Source organism: Alligator sinensis, unplaced genomic scaffold, assembly GCF_000455745.1.
Source record: "Alligator sinensis unplaced genomic scaffold, ASM45574v1 scaffold511_1, whole genome shotgun sequence".
NCBI lineage: Eukaryota > Metazoa > Chordata > Crocodylia > Alligatoridae > Alligator > Alligator sinensis.
Window position 1 is genome coordinate 2,038,521 of NW_005842114.1, and position 14,786 is coordinate 2,053,306.

At 47.4% G+C, this 14,786-nt stretch overlaps 1 long non-coding RNA gene across 1 annotated transcript in view; it reads left to right on the forward strand.

The window, feature by feature from the left end:
* Positions 1 to 11,128: 11,128 nt before the first annotated feature.
* Positions 11,129 to 14,786, forward strand: part of LOC102387598 — a 5,563-nt gene continuing 1,905 nt past the window's right edge. Inside the window, exons 1-2 of the long non-coding RNA XR_323954.2 lie at positions 11,129 to 11,169; positions 12,587 to 12,755. This is a non-coding gene — a long non-coding RNA (uncharacterized LOC102387598). The remainder of the gene's footprint in view (positions 11,170 to 12,586; positions 12,756 to 14,786) is intronic.

A 14,786-nucleotide genomic window follows, 5' to 3' on the forward strand; every position in this document is an offset into this window, starting at 1 on the left:
TGGAAGGTACCTCACAAGATCATTGAGTCCAGCTCCCCTGCTATAGGCATTAAGTCTTTGGGGATCAAATGATCCCAGCAAGATAAACATATAAACACATTTGAAAGAACTCAGAATAGGTACTTGCACCACCCTGGGGGGGGGTGGGGGGAGCGGGGAGGCGGAGGGGGAGAGTCTGTTCCAGACCCTGGACACTCAGACTGTTTTTCCTTATGTTCAATCTAAATTGGCCTTCTAGGAGTTTGTGGCCATTCGACCTTGTTATTCCCTGGGGAGCTCTGGTGAACAACTATTCTCCCAGTTCCTGATGCACTCCCCCTATGTACTTATAGGCTACCACCAAGTCCCCCCTGAGCCTTCTCTTCTCCAGGCTGAAGAGTCCCATGTCCCTCAGCCTCTCCTTATAAGGTTTTCTCTTTTGACCTTCGATCATATGGGCGGCTCTCCTCTGGATTCTCTCAAACTTATCCATGTCCCTCCTGAACTGGGGGGCCCAAAGCTGGACGTAGTACTCCAGTTGCAGCCTCACCAAGGCTGAGTAAAGCAGGAGGATGACATCCCTGGTTTTGCTAGAGATGCATTGATGGATGCATGTCAGAGTTTGGTTAGCTTTGCTGGCCACGACATCGCATTGGTGGCTCATGTTCATCTTGTGGTCAATCAAGACCCCCCCCAAGTCTCGGTCATGGTGTTAGCGAGCATAGCACTTCTGAGCCTATAAGTATGATGCTGGTTGTTTCTCCAAAGGTGGAGCACCCTGCACTTCTCTATGTTAAGTTCCATCAAGTTTTGGTCCTCACACATTGCGAGGGTGTCCAGGTCAGCCCGTATCCCCAGTCTGTCTTCTAGTGTGGCTGCCTTCCCCCGTAGTTCAGTATTGTCTGTGAACTTTACCAGTCTGCATATGATGCCCAAATCCAGATCATTAATGAAGATGTTGAAAAGTACCAGCCCGGGAACTGAGCCCTAAGGGACTCCACTGGTCACCATGCGCCATGTTGATTCACTCCCATCAACTAGTACTCATTGGGTCTGACCCCAGAGCCAGTTCTCTAGCCATTGGACCATGAGAGGGTTGAGGCCGCAGTTCCCCAGCTTAACCATGACATCATGGGAGACTGTGAGGAAGAGAGAGAGCCACAGGGGGCAAAGATAGAATCAGTGGCCCCAGCCCCAGCCCCAAAGTCCCAAAGAGCCTGGCAGCAATCCTCCTTACCCTGGTGTTTTTGGAGGGGAGGGGAGGGACTGGGAATTCAACCCCCAGTATAAAGAGAAGCCCAGAGCAAGCAGGAGGGGAGAGTGCAGGACCAGAAGGAGCTGAGCTGGGCCGAGCAAAGCTGCAGGAAAGCCTGAGAGCTGCCTGGAGAACTGGCAGGAGGCCCCTGCAGAGAGGGAGCTCCCCAGAGGAAGCTTAGAGAAAGGATTGGTGAAGTAGCAGCACCAGAAACTTACTGCATCTTGCTGGCAGCCTGAAGAGCAGGGCTGAAGAAAATACTGTAAAGACCCTAAGAGAAGGGCACTTCAGAGACAAGATACCATAAATACCCTAAAAGGAGGGCAAGGACAAATTATCAAGGGTAGACCCGATGGAGTGAGGTCCAATAGGAGGCTCATGAAGAGGTACTGTAATGACTGGAACAAGGTGAAGGAGAAAGTGACTTCACCGAGTATTCTTTTTCTTTTATTTGTTAAAAGCTGGGTGAACAATAATCCAGGCCAGGAGTGCTTGGTTTTTTTTTTGTAATATAAAGACAGAGGCCCAGGGTGAGAACATGCTGGCCAGACCAGTGACGAAAAGACGATTCAATACCCAGTGGAATGGGTGAGGGTGTAGAGGATGGTGGAGCCCTCACAAACACAGGACAGTGGACGACGACTGACTGGAATTACAAGCCCAGGTATAGAATTCTACTCCCATAAACAAGTCGTGGCAGGATAGGATGTGGGTGTGTGGACCTCTGGTTGGGACTCATCCCTGACGTCAGCCGGCATGCTGAGGTCCTATGGTGATATAAACAAAATATATGTATATATCTCTATAGAAAGAGAAAACAATAGGCCGGTCAGAGACTGACTGAGGCCAAAAGGAAAAAAAAATGGGTAACAGCTTCTACCCAGAGACTGAGGGCGGGGCTGGAGGAGCAAAGACTCTTGGGGTTATGTAAGTAGCTCCGTAACAGAGACCAAGTCAAAAGCTTTATTGAAATCCAAGTATATAACAACAAGCTTATCTCCCTTATTGAGACAATGTCTTACCTGATCATAGAAGGTGATGAAGTTGGTCAGGCAAGACCTTCCAGTGACAAAACCATGATGGCTGGCATTCAGAAGGTTGCCTTCCATTAGCTTGTTGCTGCTGGATCCCTTGATGATTTTCTCCAGGATCTTCCCACGGATGGATGTCAGGCTTATTGTTTGAGCTACCATTTTCAGCCCAGGGACACTGATACACATGATGCTCCAGTTGCTTTAATTAGTTCTGCTCTTGGAGCTGTGCTAATTAAAGTGCTCTCCCCACCCTGCTTCCTGGAGCACTGTAACAGGGTGCCCCCTTTAGATGTGCCGGGCGGGGGGTCACCTGAGTCTGTTTATATTTTACTTTTCTGCTGGGAACAGACTCCCTTTCCCTCACCTGCCATGTCTTGGTGTTTCTTTGGTTCTTGAAGGGGAGGCTGCCACAGGGATTTCCAGGTGTGGTCTGGGTTCACGAACACTTGGTGGAGAGGAGCCTGTGCCTTAAGGGCTATTGGCATGCTCTGACCTTCCTTTATTGTGCCCCCACAGGTATTGTATGTACGAAGTCCCTTTTGTTGGGGCTTCAGCCTCTTTGGCCTCCACCCTCCTTCATTCTAGCTGGGCCTGTCAGCTTGGGCCCACTGGCTAGGACCCGACTTCAAGGCCCTAGCTCTATAATCCACTTGGGACTCCTGGCCCTTTTACATTAGGGTACCAGGCTCCCCGGTCCCTTAACACTGCACCCCTGTGGCATTGGGGTTGTTGGGGCTTCAGCCTTCAAAGGTTTTGCTCCTTGTTCTCTAGCTAGGCCTCCCAGCCTAGGCCCACTAGGCAGGACCTGACATTGGGTCACTAGTTCCTCACTCCAGTCTGTGTTCTTTGCCCTATGCCCTGTATAGTTGTGCCCACTATGGCACAGGGTTCTCCAGCCCTACAGCTGTGTCCCGTGGATGCTAATGAGGTCGCCACCTCGCCTACAGCCTCAACCACAAACCACTCAAGTAAAATAGAACAGTGTTTCTCAACCCATGGTATGCATACCCCTGGAGGTACATGAGACACAGGCAGGGGGTATGAGGGTGCTGCGTTTTGGTCTTTGCCTGCTCTGGCTGGAAGTTCCCCTTCCAGTGCCCCTCCTGCTGTGTCTGGTTCACCGGGGCTTTCACTCCCCAGTGTCAGTGTGCTGGGGGATAGGGAGGGAGGCCCCATGCAGGCTGCTTTGCCCCAGGCCATGGGGGAAAAAGTGGGACTCAGCTCACAGCGGCGAAACCGGAAGTGCCATGGTGGGACTTCTGGTTTCACTTTTGCCACATCAATCGGCAGGGGGGATGTAAAGTACCAAAGGCTGAGAACCACTGAAATAGAACATAAACAGAATAAAAATAAATATAAAGATGGCAATCTGCCTGCTTATTGCTCCAGGGCCTCTGCGTCTCTGTGTAGAGTTGCCGCAGCTTCTCTGGAAGTTCTCAGGAGTCCACTCCATCAGCTGACCAGGCTGCAGGGCTCAGCTTTTAACTCCTGCTTTGCCAGCAGGCTGTGCCCTGAAGGTTCTGGTTTCTAGTGACAGGGCTAGGGTTTCCTGTTACAAGCATGTCTATAAACAACCTAGAAGGCTTGGCATAGAAGAACTGTTGACTGGCCTGCAGACCTAGGACCCCAGCTGGTGCTAAATGAAGGTGATGCTCCCAGCAGCCAATCAGAAGTGTTGCTACTCCTAAGCTGGGGCAGAGTTCATTAAATGGGACTTGCTGCAGATGTGGCTGCTGTGGTACTTGGCTCAGACTGTCCTGCCTGCTGATGGTCCCTGACAGTACTTAGCTCAGACTGCTTTGCCTGATTAGCATCCCTGACTCATAGTTAGTTCCTTGTGTCTTCAGGATGTTCTCTCTCTCATCTTAAATTCTACATAAATCCATAGTCCTAGGTCAGAGGTTGGCAACATTTTTGGGCAGAGTGCCAAAAACACCCCAACCTTGATTTGTAAGATGCTGGTGTGTCGGGGTGGACAGCAGGGGAGCCACAAGGTGCTCGATTCTTGTGGCAGCATCATCCTGGGTCTTTCCCCACAGTCTCCCCGGAGGTGCATGTGCCAAACAAAATGCATTTGCAGTCAATGCTCTGGCATGCGTGCTGGGGTTGCCAACCCCTGTCCTCAGTAGTTCTCAAAAGAGGACTGTCCATACCCACACACCAACCAAAACAGCCTGTGCTTTGCACTTGAAATTTGCAAACCAGTAAGTCATTTTCTTTTTAAATGGTTGCATCTGCTGCTCAGCTTTTAAGAGCCAAAATCTCCATGTGCTCATACAATGTAACCCCATTAACTTTAATGGAGTTGCCTAAGTTTTCCATTATGACAGAGCTTGGCCATATCTATATACATCTCTCATGTATGCACACACTAAAAGGATCGAGTTGAGCATGCAAAAATTAAGAAACACCAGAATTAAGGTTGTCTATGAGGCTTCAATTCAAGGACTTTATGCCCATGTGTTATGACAGTCTTTAATGATGTGATCACATACAGTTTTTTTCTCCACAAGACCCCTGCCTCAATCAGTGCACAGAATAGATAGGACTTGCTGAACAAGTGGTTATTGTGTTATTTATTAACATTATTGTAGGGCGTAGGATTCTCCGTCTTGGAACAGGATCTGATGTTCCTTGAGGCTGTACAAGCACAAGACAATAAGGCTGTTCCTGCCTAAAAGAGCTTAGAAAATATGGGCATGGACAGATGGGGGAGCACAAGGAGGTGCTGTTGATCGACACGATATTGGTGGTTTCAGAGAAATGGCTTTGTAGATGTTTGGGGGATGCTGCTTCCAAAAGCAAGGGACAGAGTGGGAGAAAGTCTGGAGGTGTTGATTGTAAATATAAAATGTGGGCCATGACAGCTAGTCTCACCAGTCAATCAGGCAGGAGTCAACTTCTTGATACCAAATAAAAGAAAAGTAGGTTCCTCATCCAACCTCAGGTATGTTTATAGTGGTGACTTACTACGCCAGGCAGTGCCATGATGATGCCTGTTTAGGCAGCAACATGCATGGAGTAGCATAGTGTGTTCCAGCAAGGCACTACTTAGCAGTCAGTCAGTAGTATAAACAAGCCTTCACTGTCCCATTCCATCTACTTCCTTGTAGTCTCTTTGCCCAGCCAGCCCAAGTAGCAATTCTGAGCTGACACTTGCCCAGGACAGACAGAACCTCCCTCCATAGTCCATGAAAGTACAGAAAGTACAGGAAAAACACATTTCTTGAACCCATCTCTCTCTCCACAGCAGATGTACCATTTATGGGGAAAATTCAACTTCACCATTGCCATGGCTCCTCACAGTTAGATCAGAACTAGTAGCTGGGAGGGATCAAGGATGGCTCTCCGGGCCTTGTATAAATGGATTTTGTAGAAACTTACAACTTGGTCAGATAGGACAAATTTGGATAGATTTGGATAAAAACTTCCAGAGTTGTCCACTGTGTGTGATTAATAGATATTGTTCAGGCAGTGGTAGATGTTCTCAAATGTTCTCAGTTCCTCTTTCCCATTGAAAATGGGAGCATCTTAATGCTAGAGCAAACCAGGAGCCAGAGGCTTACGTAAGTGAATTCAACAAGTTTAGATTCTTTTTTATAAGGGGAGTGACAGCCATGTACTATTACAGCTGGCTTCAAACTTCTTTTTTGCCTCCTGGAGGGAATGACCACTCTTCTTTTTATAGCAGCTCCAGCATCACCAGAAGAGGATCAAGAAGGATAGAGTTGATATTCAAAAACTCACCTGGCAAATTCTTATGGCAGTTAACAGTGAGGGAATTCAAGCTGCAGAGGAAGCAGAACATAAATTCCATCATTCCTGTTATGACAATCCCACTGCAGAGGTGTTTTGTGAGCTTTAATACCAGTGTTCTGGATATCCAATGCCAGGAATGGAGCATTCCTTGAGGAAGATGCCCCTTATTTCCCTCTCAGCCGTGTAGATTCCCCCTACATTTGCAGCCTTTTCTTCAAGCCCAGCACCATGGCACATTTTCAGACTAACTTTGGAGGAGATAAAAAAGGTGGTGCAGGATAGTGTAATTTAGACATTTCAGGGATGGAAAAGAGAAGCTATAATAAGGAATGCAGCAGATAGACCTTTATGTAACGGGAAACAAAATGGGGAATAATGATTGCTTTGTCTTAAGGCTTCCAACGCCCTCAGGAGCACTTAAATATTAAGTGTGATATAAGACATGATTTGCAGAAAGAGATCAGCCCCTGGGGCCAAGCCAACTCACATTAGTACTTTTCTACTTTTTACTAATCTTTTGAGAGCAAGGGAGACCTCTAAGAGTTTCTTTCCCAGCATGCATTTCTGTAGCTGATGCTTCAAATATGTCAGAGCAAGACAGCAGCAGCTCTAAAATGGCCGTCTTGTGATCTGTCACATCACTTCCTGAGCTGGCTAGTGTCCATATGTTTTCAATCTGGATTTTGACATCTGTGCAAATAAGGAGGAAAAATTAAATGAAAGAAAAGGTATTATGAGTTTTGTGTTGTTTCCCTAGTAGTCTGGCTTTGGTACACATTTCTGAGTAGAAGCTCAGAGAACGAAAGAACAGTCAGTCTGTGCAGTTTTGCTTCATGAAGTATCATTCTAATGCTGATAGCTACATAAACCCCAGGAGATTGTATAATACTTTGCATTTCCATCTTACCTTGCAGCTTGAGGATCTCCTACAGCTTTGCACATGTTTTAAGCCTATGATGTAAACAAGATCTATCCCAGTTGCTTGACTGGGGAAAATTAAGATAGAGAAGCTGACTCGCTTTTGCCTAACACCTTGTTATTTTCAGTTATTGTAGTGAAGAGTGAGTGAACTGCCTACCAGTCTGATTTGGTATTTTACATGCATTTTACACTGATGTAAGTTACTGCACAGGTGAAGAACAAAGGTGAATCAGTCCCAGAGAGCTGGCTAGGTGGGTGCATTAGAAAAATATCATTAGGTGCTTCTCTACATGTGGCAAAGCACCTTTGGTGCCTGCCACTTTAAGGGCTGAGAGTAGGTAGCAGGGCAGCTGGCAGATGTGGGCCCCTGATGAGGTGGTGACATGACTGCAGGAGGTCACTGCAATAGGAGGAGGGGGCTGAGCAGCCTCCATTTTAGCTCAGGCCCTCAGGAGAGCCAGCAATTTGCTGGCTGCAGCCATGGAGAGAACACCGCCTGACTAGAGCTGTGGTTCATAACAATGTTGAGGTAAGGGCAGGAGCTGTGGGGATTGCAGGAGGCTCCTGGTCCTGGGGCATGACTCAAAACTATACCCTGCTGGGGTAGGATGGTCTGGTGGGTCTGACCATGGTGGGGTGGTCCCCAGGAAATGCCAGGCTAGTTGCCAGGCTGGGGCCAGGACCAGGATGGTCAAGATGGCTAGAGTGCCCACCATGAGGGATGCCCAGAGCCAGGGGACCTGGAGTTCTGACTGGCCTGGAGGTGAGCCAGGCCTGTGTGGCCAAAGGTCCCAGAGGAGAGCCACACCCAAGATGGAAAGAGGTCTAGGGAGCTGACAGTCCTGTGTGATAGTAGGGATTGAGTCCACTTGATTAGGAGGAATCTAGTTGGGGTCCAACACTACACTTTGGGGCCCGGTGTGGGGCCGAAGCCATATAGTGGATGCCATCTGCGAGGCATGGGACACGGTGTAGGGATAGCATGGAGCTGTGTATAATGCCCTTGGCATTCGGGCATAAAATGGGCAGCCTCCCGCATTTTATACCAATTATTTATTCAACAAACATGTGGCAGGCCGATGCTAAGACCTGCCCCTGAGCTGGCCCCATGTTACAATTTTAGTCCCTAACAGCTGAGGTTCCGAAGCCAATTGGTGTAATTTGGCATTGGTTCATTGACTTCAGTGCAGACACACTAATTACTGCCAACTAAGGATCTGACTCCTGATTTTTGGATGTGATCAGTACTCCCCACTCCAGCTGAAGTCAATGGATTCACTCTTTTGAGAAAGAAATCTTAGAGACAACTGAGAACAATGTCTTCCCTGGGAATCCTGGGTTGCCCAAAAATGCATATAGTCAAAGTAAGCTTCCCCACTCAGAGTAGGAGCCTGGTGGTTACTGGATTGTGCTGCTATATACTTCTAGATCATTGCTTTTCCTAGCTACTGACAGTAGGGTGCAACCTACAGGAGGCCTTTCATTACTTTAACATATATTGGCCCTACACTGTGATAAGTGTAGGAGCGAGTCCAATGATAGATTTAGATGCAGCTCTGAAAATTGGGTCCTACTTCTCTCCCATTAGAGCACCCCAAAACTGAGTAACCCAAACTTGACTGAAAATGTTGGTGCATATAAACTAGGTTGTCCATCTTGCGTTCAACAGCTAGATACAGTAGCCCCTGCAAGACTAACTTACTAACTCTACTTTATCTATTTACTGGGGCAATAATGGAATGCAATATAGTACTACTTAATGCATCTCTTACAAGGAGATTGCCTTTCCTCCTCAATCTGTCTTTCTTTCTGTTGTTGTCCATGGTCATGATAGTGAAGAGAGTAAGGTAATGCTCACTGAATAAATTCTAATTGCCTTGCTGCACTGGAGGATTGAGGTGGGTTCTGAGAGAGTCAAGTGGAGATTGTTTGTCTTAGTATAATCCTGCTGATTTATGAAAAAATGGTAACATTTCCAGCCTTTCACCTTTGGTGACGCTAGCAGAGCTGACCTGGGATGCTGGCTCAAATGTAGTTAACGAGACAGTTTGTATCATGAAGTTGGAGGAGTCAATACCAATGAATATTTAATTGGTAGAATTTTACACTGCCATCACCAAACTTTAGTTCTAATTACTGCCATTAATAAAGTCCTGCCAACACCTGACTAATGAGGATTAGGCACTAGAGCTGTGTGAAACAGCACTGTTTCATTTTGACTTCCATTTTGCCATTTCAAAGGGACAGTGTTTCATTTTTCTATTTCAAAGCACTTTTCTGTTCCGTTTCATCAAAACTGTTTCACTGTTTTGACACTATTTCGACACGCTTCAATGTTTTGCCCATAGGTTATAATGGGGAATCACAAAAATGCCTATAAATTTGTCATTTATTTCCTGATTCAAATGAAAACAGTAGGTATGGTAGCCCTGGATGAGGCCACAAAGCCTGTCAAGTTTCAAGGAGATAGGTGCAGGGAATTCTGGGAAACTGCACCTCAAGATGCTGACAAGCAAAACTCATGACATGCAGAGTGACGTGAAAACAGCAGGCGTGGTAGCCCCTACTGAGGCCATGAAGCCTGCCAAGTTTCAAGGAGATAGGTGCAGGGGTTTTTGGGAAACTTCACTTTGTCACAGAGTAGGGTCCCTAGAGGTGGCCATGATACCCCTAGGGCCCTGTGACTTTGCCAGCTCCACCCTGCGGGTGCCTTCTCTTCTCACCTGCTGCCATGTCTTGTTGGAAAAGACAACAGATAGGGAGGCTGCCCTCGAGCTTCATCTCAGTCACGGTCCTAATGGACCCCACTTTACCTCAGCCTCCTCTGAAGTACCTTTCGGGGAAGGAGACCTGGCTGTATGGGAAACTTGAGGGGTGTGGAGCACAAACTGAGATTATTTCCCCTCCTTCCCTAGAATTTGCTATGGCACTCAGATCCAGTTCCAGCTCTTCCTCTGGCACTGGAAGGCTGAGGCTGGGAAGTAAAATGGGGGTGGAGGAGACTGTCATGCTGGTGCCGCTTGTTGTCATGGTGGTGGTGGTGGTGAGGTTATACCTGGTGCTATTGGAAGGGATGCAGACTCAAGCAGTGGCACTGCTTCCCTCTCCTTGCTGCTAGTAGAACTAGAAGCCTCATGCCTGCTAGTTGTAGGAAAGAGACTGTGTCTCAGTTTGGGAGCAGGAGGACTTACAGCGCTCCCTCTACCCCTCTCCCACCCCTCCATGAAGGCTTGTCAGCTGCCTTCCCAGCACGCTTCATAGTGTGTTTGGTGTGCTGGAAAATGTGTGTGCTCTTTGGTAACGTAATATGTATTTATGTAATATATGTAGATAATTATATGTATATATTTATGTAATGTATGTATGTATTTATGTAATAAATAAAATATATGAATGTATGTATGTGTTCCTGTATAAATTGTATATTATAATTTGCAATATATGTTGTGCTTCCCTGCACAGTGAATGGAATGCAACTATGAGAAAAAGCACAGATTTATTTTTTTGGAGAAAAGAATCAAAATAGACTAACAAAAACAAAAAGAGAAGTTTGGGGGAGGAATAAATTGAAAGGAATGTATATAATAATAAAGGGTATTAAGAAAGCAAAAGGTACTGGATTCCACTTGCTAGAAACAGGCTAGCAAGTAGCAAGTGATAGCCTTTCTGATGCTGCTGAGCTTCTGGAAGATACAGCTCAGTAAGCTGACCTCTAGGCACAGAGAAAGCTCAGTTCAAACAATGCTTTTTACGCTGTTTTTCTGTTCATCCCCCAGAGCACTGGGATTGGAAGGGACTTCAGGGAAGGATCACAGTCACTGACCAGCTACAGAGTTCATATCAGAGCATTCATTCCCCACTCCTTTTCCTTAGTTTTTGTTTAACTGCAAGCAAGCCTGGCTTCAAAACTCAAAATGTTTTGAAACATTTGAAATGGTTTGATTGCCCTCATTTTATTTTGAAGCTGTTTCAAAGCCTTTCATTTTGTTTCAATTTCGCTGTTTTGAGCTCAAAACACATTGAAACAGCCTTGAAATGAAACACCCTGTGGCAGGGCACTGTTGGTGCCTGCCACTTTAAGGGCTGAGCCAAGCACCCAGAGGTGCTTGATTGCGGCAGCCATTTTAGATCTTTGGCAGTGTATATAAACAGAGCAGTTCGCTGCTGGTAGGGTAGATGGAAACATTGTCTGGCTGCAAGTCTGTATGAAACATTTTGGAGGTAAGGGCAAGAGTGCATGGGGATGGTTTGGATGTTCCTTGTCTTGGGCATGACCTAAAACTGCACCCTGGTGGAAGTGGGTGGCCTGGTGGGACTCCCAGGGGTGCAGGAGCCCCCAGGAAATACCAGGCCAGTTACCACCCCAGTGAAAAGTGGGTCAGGGCACCTTAACCCCTAGCCCCCACATCACTGTGGGTACAAAGGAGCCAGGCATGGCTATAGCCACCTGAGCCCAGGGAGCGTGTAAAACCCATAAGGGGCTAGGCATAGCTATAGCCACCTGAGAACCACTGAGGAGGTTAGTCCTGTAGCCCCAGTAAGGGGGTGGAGATGAGGAGCCCCAGTGAGGGGGCAGCCCCAGTGAAGGGGTGGAGATGAGGAGCTCCAGTGAGGGGGCAGCCCCAGTGAAGGGGTGGAGATGAGGAGCTCCAGTGAGCTGGCAGGTGTGGAGCCCTAGTGAAGGGGTGCCCCAGTGAGGGGGTGGGTGTGGAGCCCCAGTGGGGGGGGGGTGGCCCCAGTGAGGGTGCTGGTGTGGAGCTCCAGTGAGGGGGAAACCAGAGGGCTGGGAGCCGTGTGTGTGTGTGTGTGTGTGTGTGTGTATGGACCCGCCTGGTGAGGGGCATAGGGCAGAATTAGCCCAGGGTTCGGCACAAGGCGGGACCACGCAGAGTACGGGAACTCGCAGGAACTGAAGGGACTGTGTGGCGAGGCCAGCATCTGAGTAGTGAAGCCTGATGGCTCAGGGGGATCGCTCAAGGAGGAGCAGGGTGGTGGAGTGTGGCCCGGTAATGGGCAGTATGCCAGAGGCCCTGGTGAGAGAGGGGTGGAGTGGAGGAGGCCTCCTGTGAGAAGGAAAGTGGTATGAGTGTGTGTGGACTCCAACTTTGGAATTAGTTTGCTCCTGTCTCAGGCCAGGAGTAGTTATATCACCTGGATACCATCTGTAAGGCATGGGCTACAGTGTAGGGAGGTACCGGAGCCGCAGATAGCACCCCCTCGCATCGGGGCAAGAATGGGCAGCCTCTTGCCTTAATAAGAACCAATTAAGAAACAACAAGGCTTGGCAGATGAGGAGGCAGGTGGTTGGCCCAGAACAGGTGGGCGGGCCAATGGCAGACTGGCCCTGAGAATGTAACACGGGGCATACCTGTTGAAATTTTGCACAGCCCTACTAGGCACCATTTTGATTTAATCTAGGCCCTTTGTTTTCTTGATTGTGCAATGCATGTGGCAGGTGCCAGATTGTTAATCTCACTGGTATCCTCCTTCTAGAGAATCACCCTACACTGAATCAGCAGAGGGCCATGGGAACTGCCTTACACGGGACATATTTGGAGAAAATGTTGAAAATGACACCACTTGGTGTTGAAATAAGTGCTTGCCTTTTGTGGAATTAGATTTTTTCATCTCCTCTCAGGTTTTCAGAGGATGGCTGAAGGGTCCTCTTCTGCTGTATGAAGTAATGGCTTTCATTGTGAACAGGAGTACAGAAGAAGTGTTTTGAATACTCATGGTTAGATATAACATATTGTCTTCTTCCATCAAACTCTGAGCTGCCAGGTGCGTCTACTCCAAAAATGAAAGAGGTGAGCAAATATTATGCTTTACATATGCAACATAGGTTACCCCTCTACCAAGCGGTAGTCACAGATGGTTTGCTTCCCTGGGATACACATCCCCATCTCAAAACAGACATTAGTGCCTTATTCTGAAGAAGCAATTCTACACCAGGAATTTACTCCATGAGGTTAAAGCAGATAACAAACTCTCGTACTAGTAACAGCACCCCCAGAAGAAAACAAAGCACAAAGATAACAACGTTACGTTTCCTCAAGGACCAAATAAACTTTGATAAGAAAGACCTATTAACCAATAGTTTTAAGTTACAGTGTAATAAGCTTATAGCAGATTTTTACTTTTAGCAAAAAACATGTGGAAATGTATGACAGAACTGCCTGGCTACAACCACCAAAACACACATCATCTGTAGTAGGGCTGTGCAATGCTTCAGTCGCTGATTTGATTTGGCGGAGATTCGGCCTGATTCAGTGGCCGAATCTCTGAATCCGAATCAAATCAGGAGACCCTTTAATCTCTCTGAATTGAGTTGGAACACTCCAAATCGATTCGGAGACATTTGGAAAGATTCGATGATTCGGACGTACTCAGCTTTGAATGCTTTTTCTACATACCCCAAGGTAGCGGGCGGCTCATGAATGCTAAGATGCTGGGGCAGATGGCACATCCCATGGGAGCATGGGGAGGTCCCCAGCGCACTTGGCAGTGGATTTGGAAGTGGACCAGAAGCACTTCCAGTCCACTTCCATGTCCACCAGGGAGCGCATGGGGGACCCCTCCCCCATCCCCTGGCTCAGCGACTGGTGCCTCCTGGGTTGTACTTCCAGTCCACTTCTGGGTTTGCCACTGAGCATGCAGGCCCCTCCCCCCCACATTCCTGTGGGACCCTCCATTCACCCCACTATTGCAGCCTCCACAAGTCATGCCTGGTACCTTGAGGTATGTAGAAAAAACATTTAAAGCTGTGTCTATGGCCAAATCACTGATTCTCCAAATCAGCATCAAATCTTCAGATTCAGATTTGGCCGAATCGAAATGGGACAGTGATCTGAATCAACAAATAGAATCACTGTCCCCAGTTCGGGCTGAATCCAAATCCGAATCAAATACAGCCTGTTTCACACAACCCTAATCTGTAGTGATCTGCATGGAAGACGCAGGAGACTGTGAAATAAGTCAGACTGTTTGCTCTTGGCTTGAGTACTAGCTGAAGTTTCAGCACTGCAATAAATAGATCTTGATGAAGAGAGAGCTTAGTTTTTAGAAATGTGTAGCTCTCTCTTGTTACTAGCACATGGTCTGTGAAGCATAATCTATATATAACTCATTTAAATGTTATTGTATTTTTTCTGACTTGGGATGACAGCATAATTTGAATTTGATGCTTGAAAGAAACATGAGCTTCTACCACTTCAATTAAAGGACTGAGGCCCCAGCTCTGTAAGTTGTTTTGCATGGCTGGCTCCCCATTGATTTCTGTGGGGTTCCATATAGAACAATTTGCAGATCTAAGACCTTCAGCTGGATGCAGTTGCAGAGTAGCAGTGTGTGAGGAATAGCTGTTGGTACAGTATAAGGATGTGCAGTGCAAGGTATAGCTGCAGAGACTAAAGGCCTTCATCTATATTGTAAACTGGGGTTCTGGGCAGCAGGTGACAGTCAACCCTATCCCCTAGCTTCTATTGTGTTAAAGATCTGTAATATTTAAATGGTGATGGTAATATAACTGTTAAAGATGTTTCTGTGCTTTAATTGGAACACAACCATGTTAAACCAACTAATTTTAAGAAAGAGATAACAAAATTAAAAATCCCTCATGTCATCATAATAATGACCAGGGGTTGTCAACTGGGGGTACACGTATGCCCAGGGGTACTTGGGAAGGCCCTAGGGGGTATGCGTGGGCATGGAGCACCACCACCCCACACTGCCGCCTCCCAGGAGTAGGGTTGGGGCATGGCGAGGGCAGCTGCACCCTTCTGCAGGCCTCACAGGTGGACGCAGGGTTGGTAGGTGGAGCTTGCACGTGGTGGCAGCTG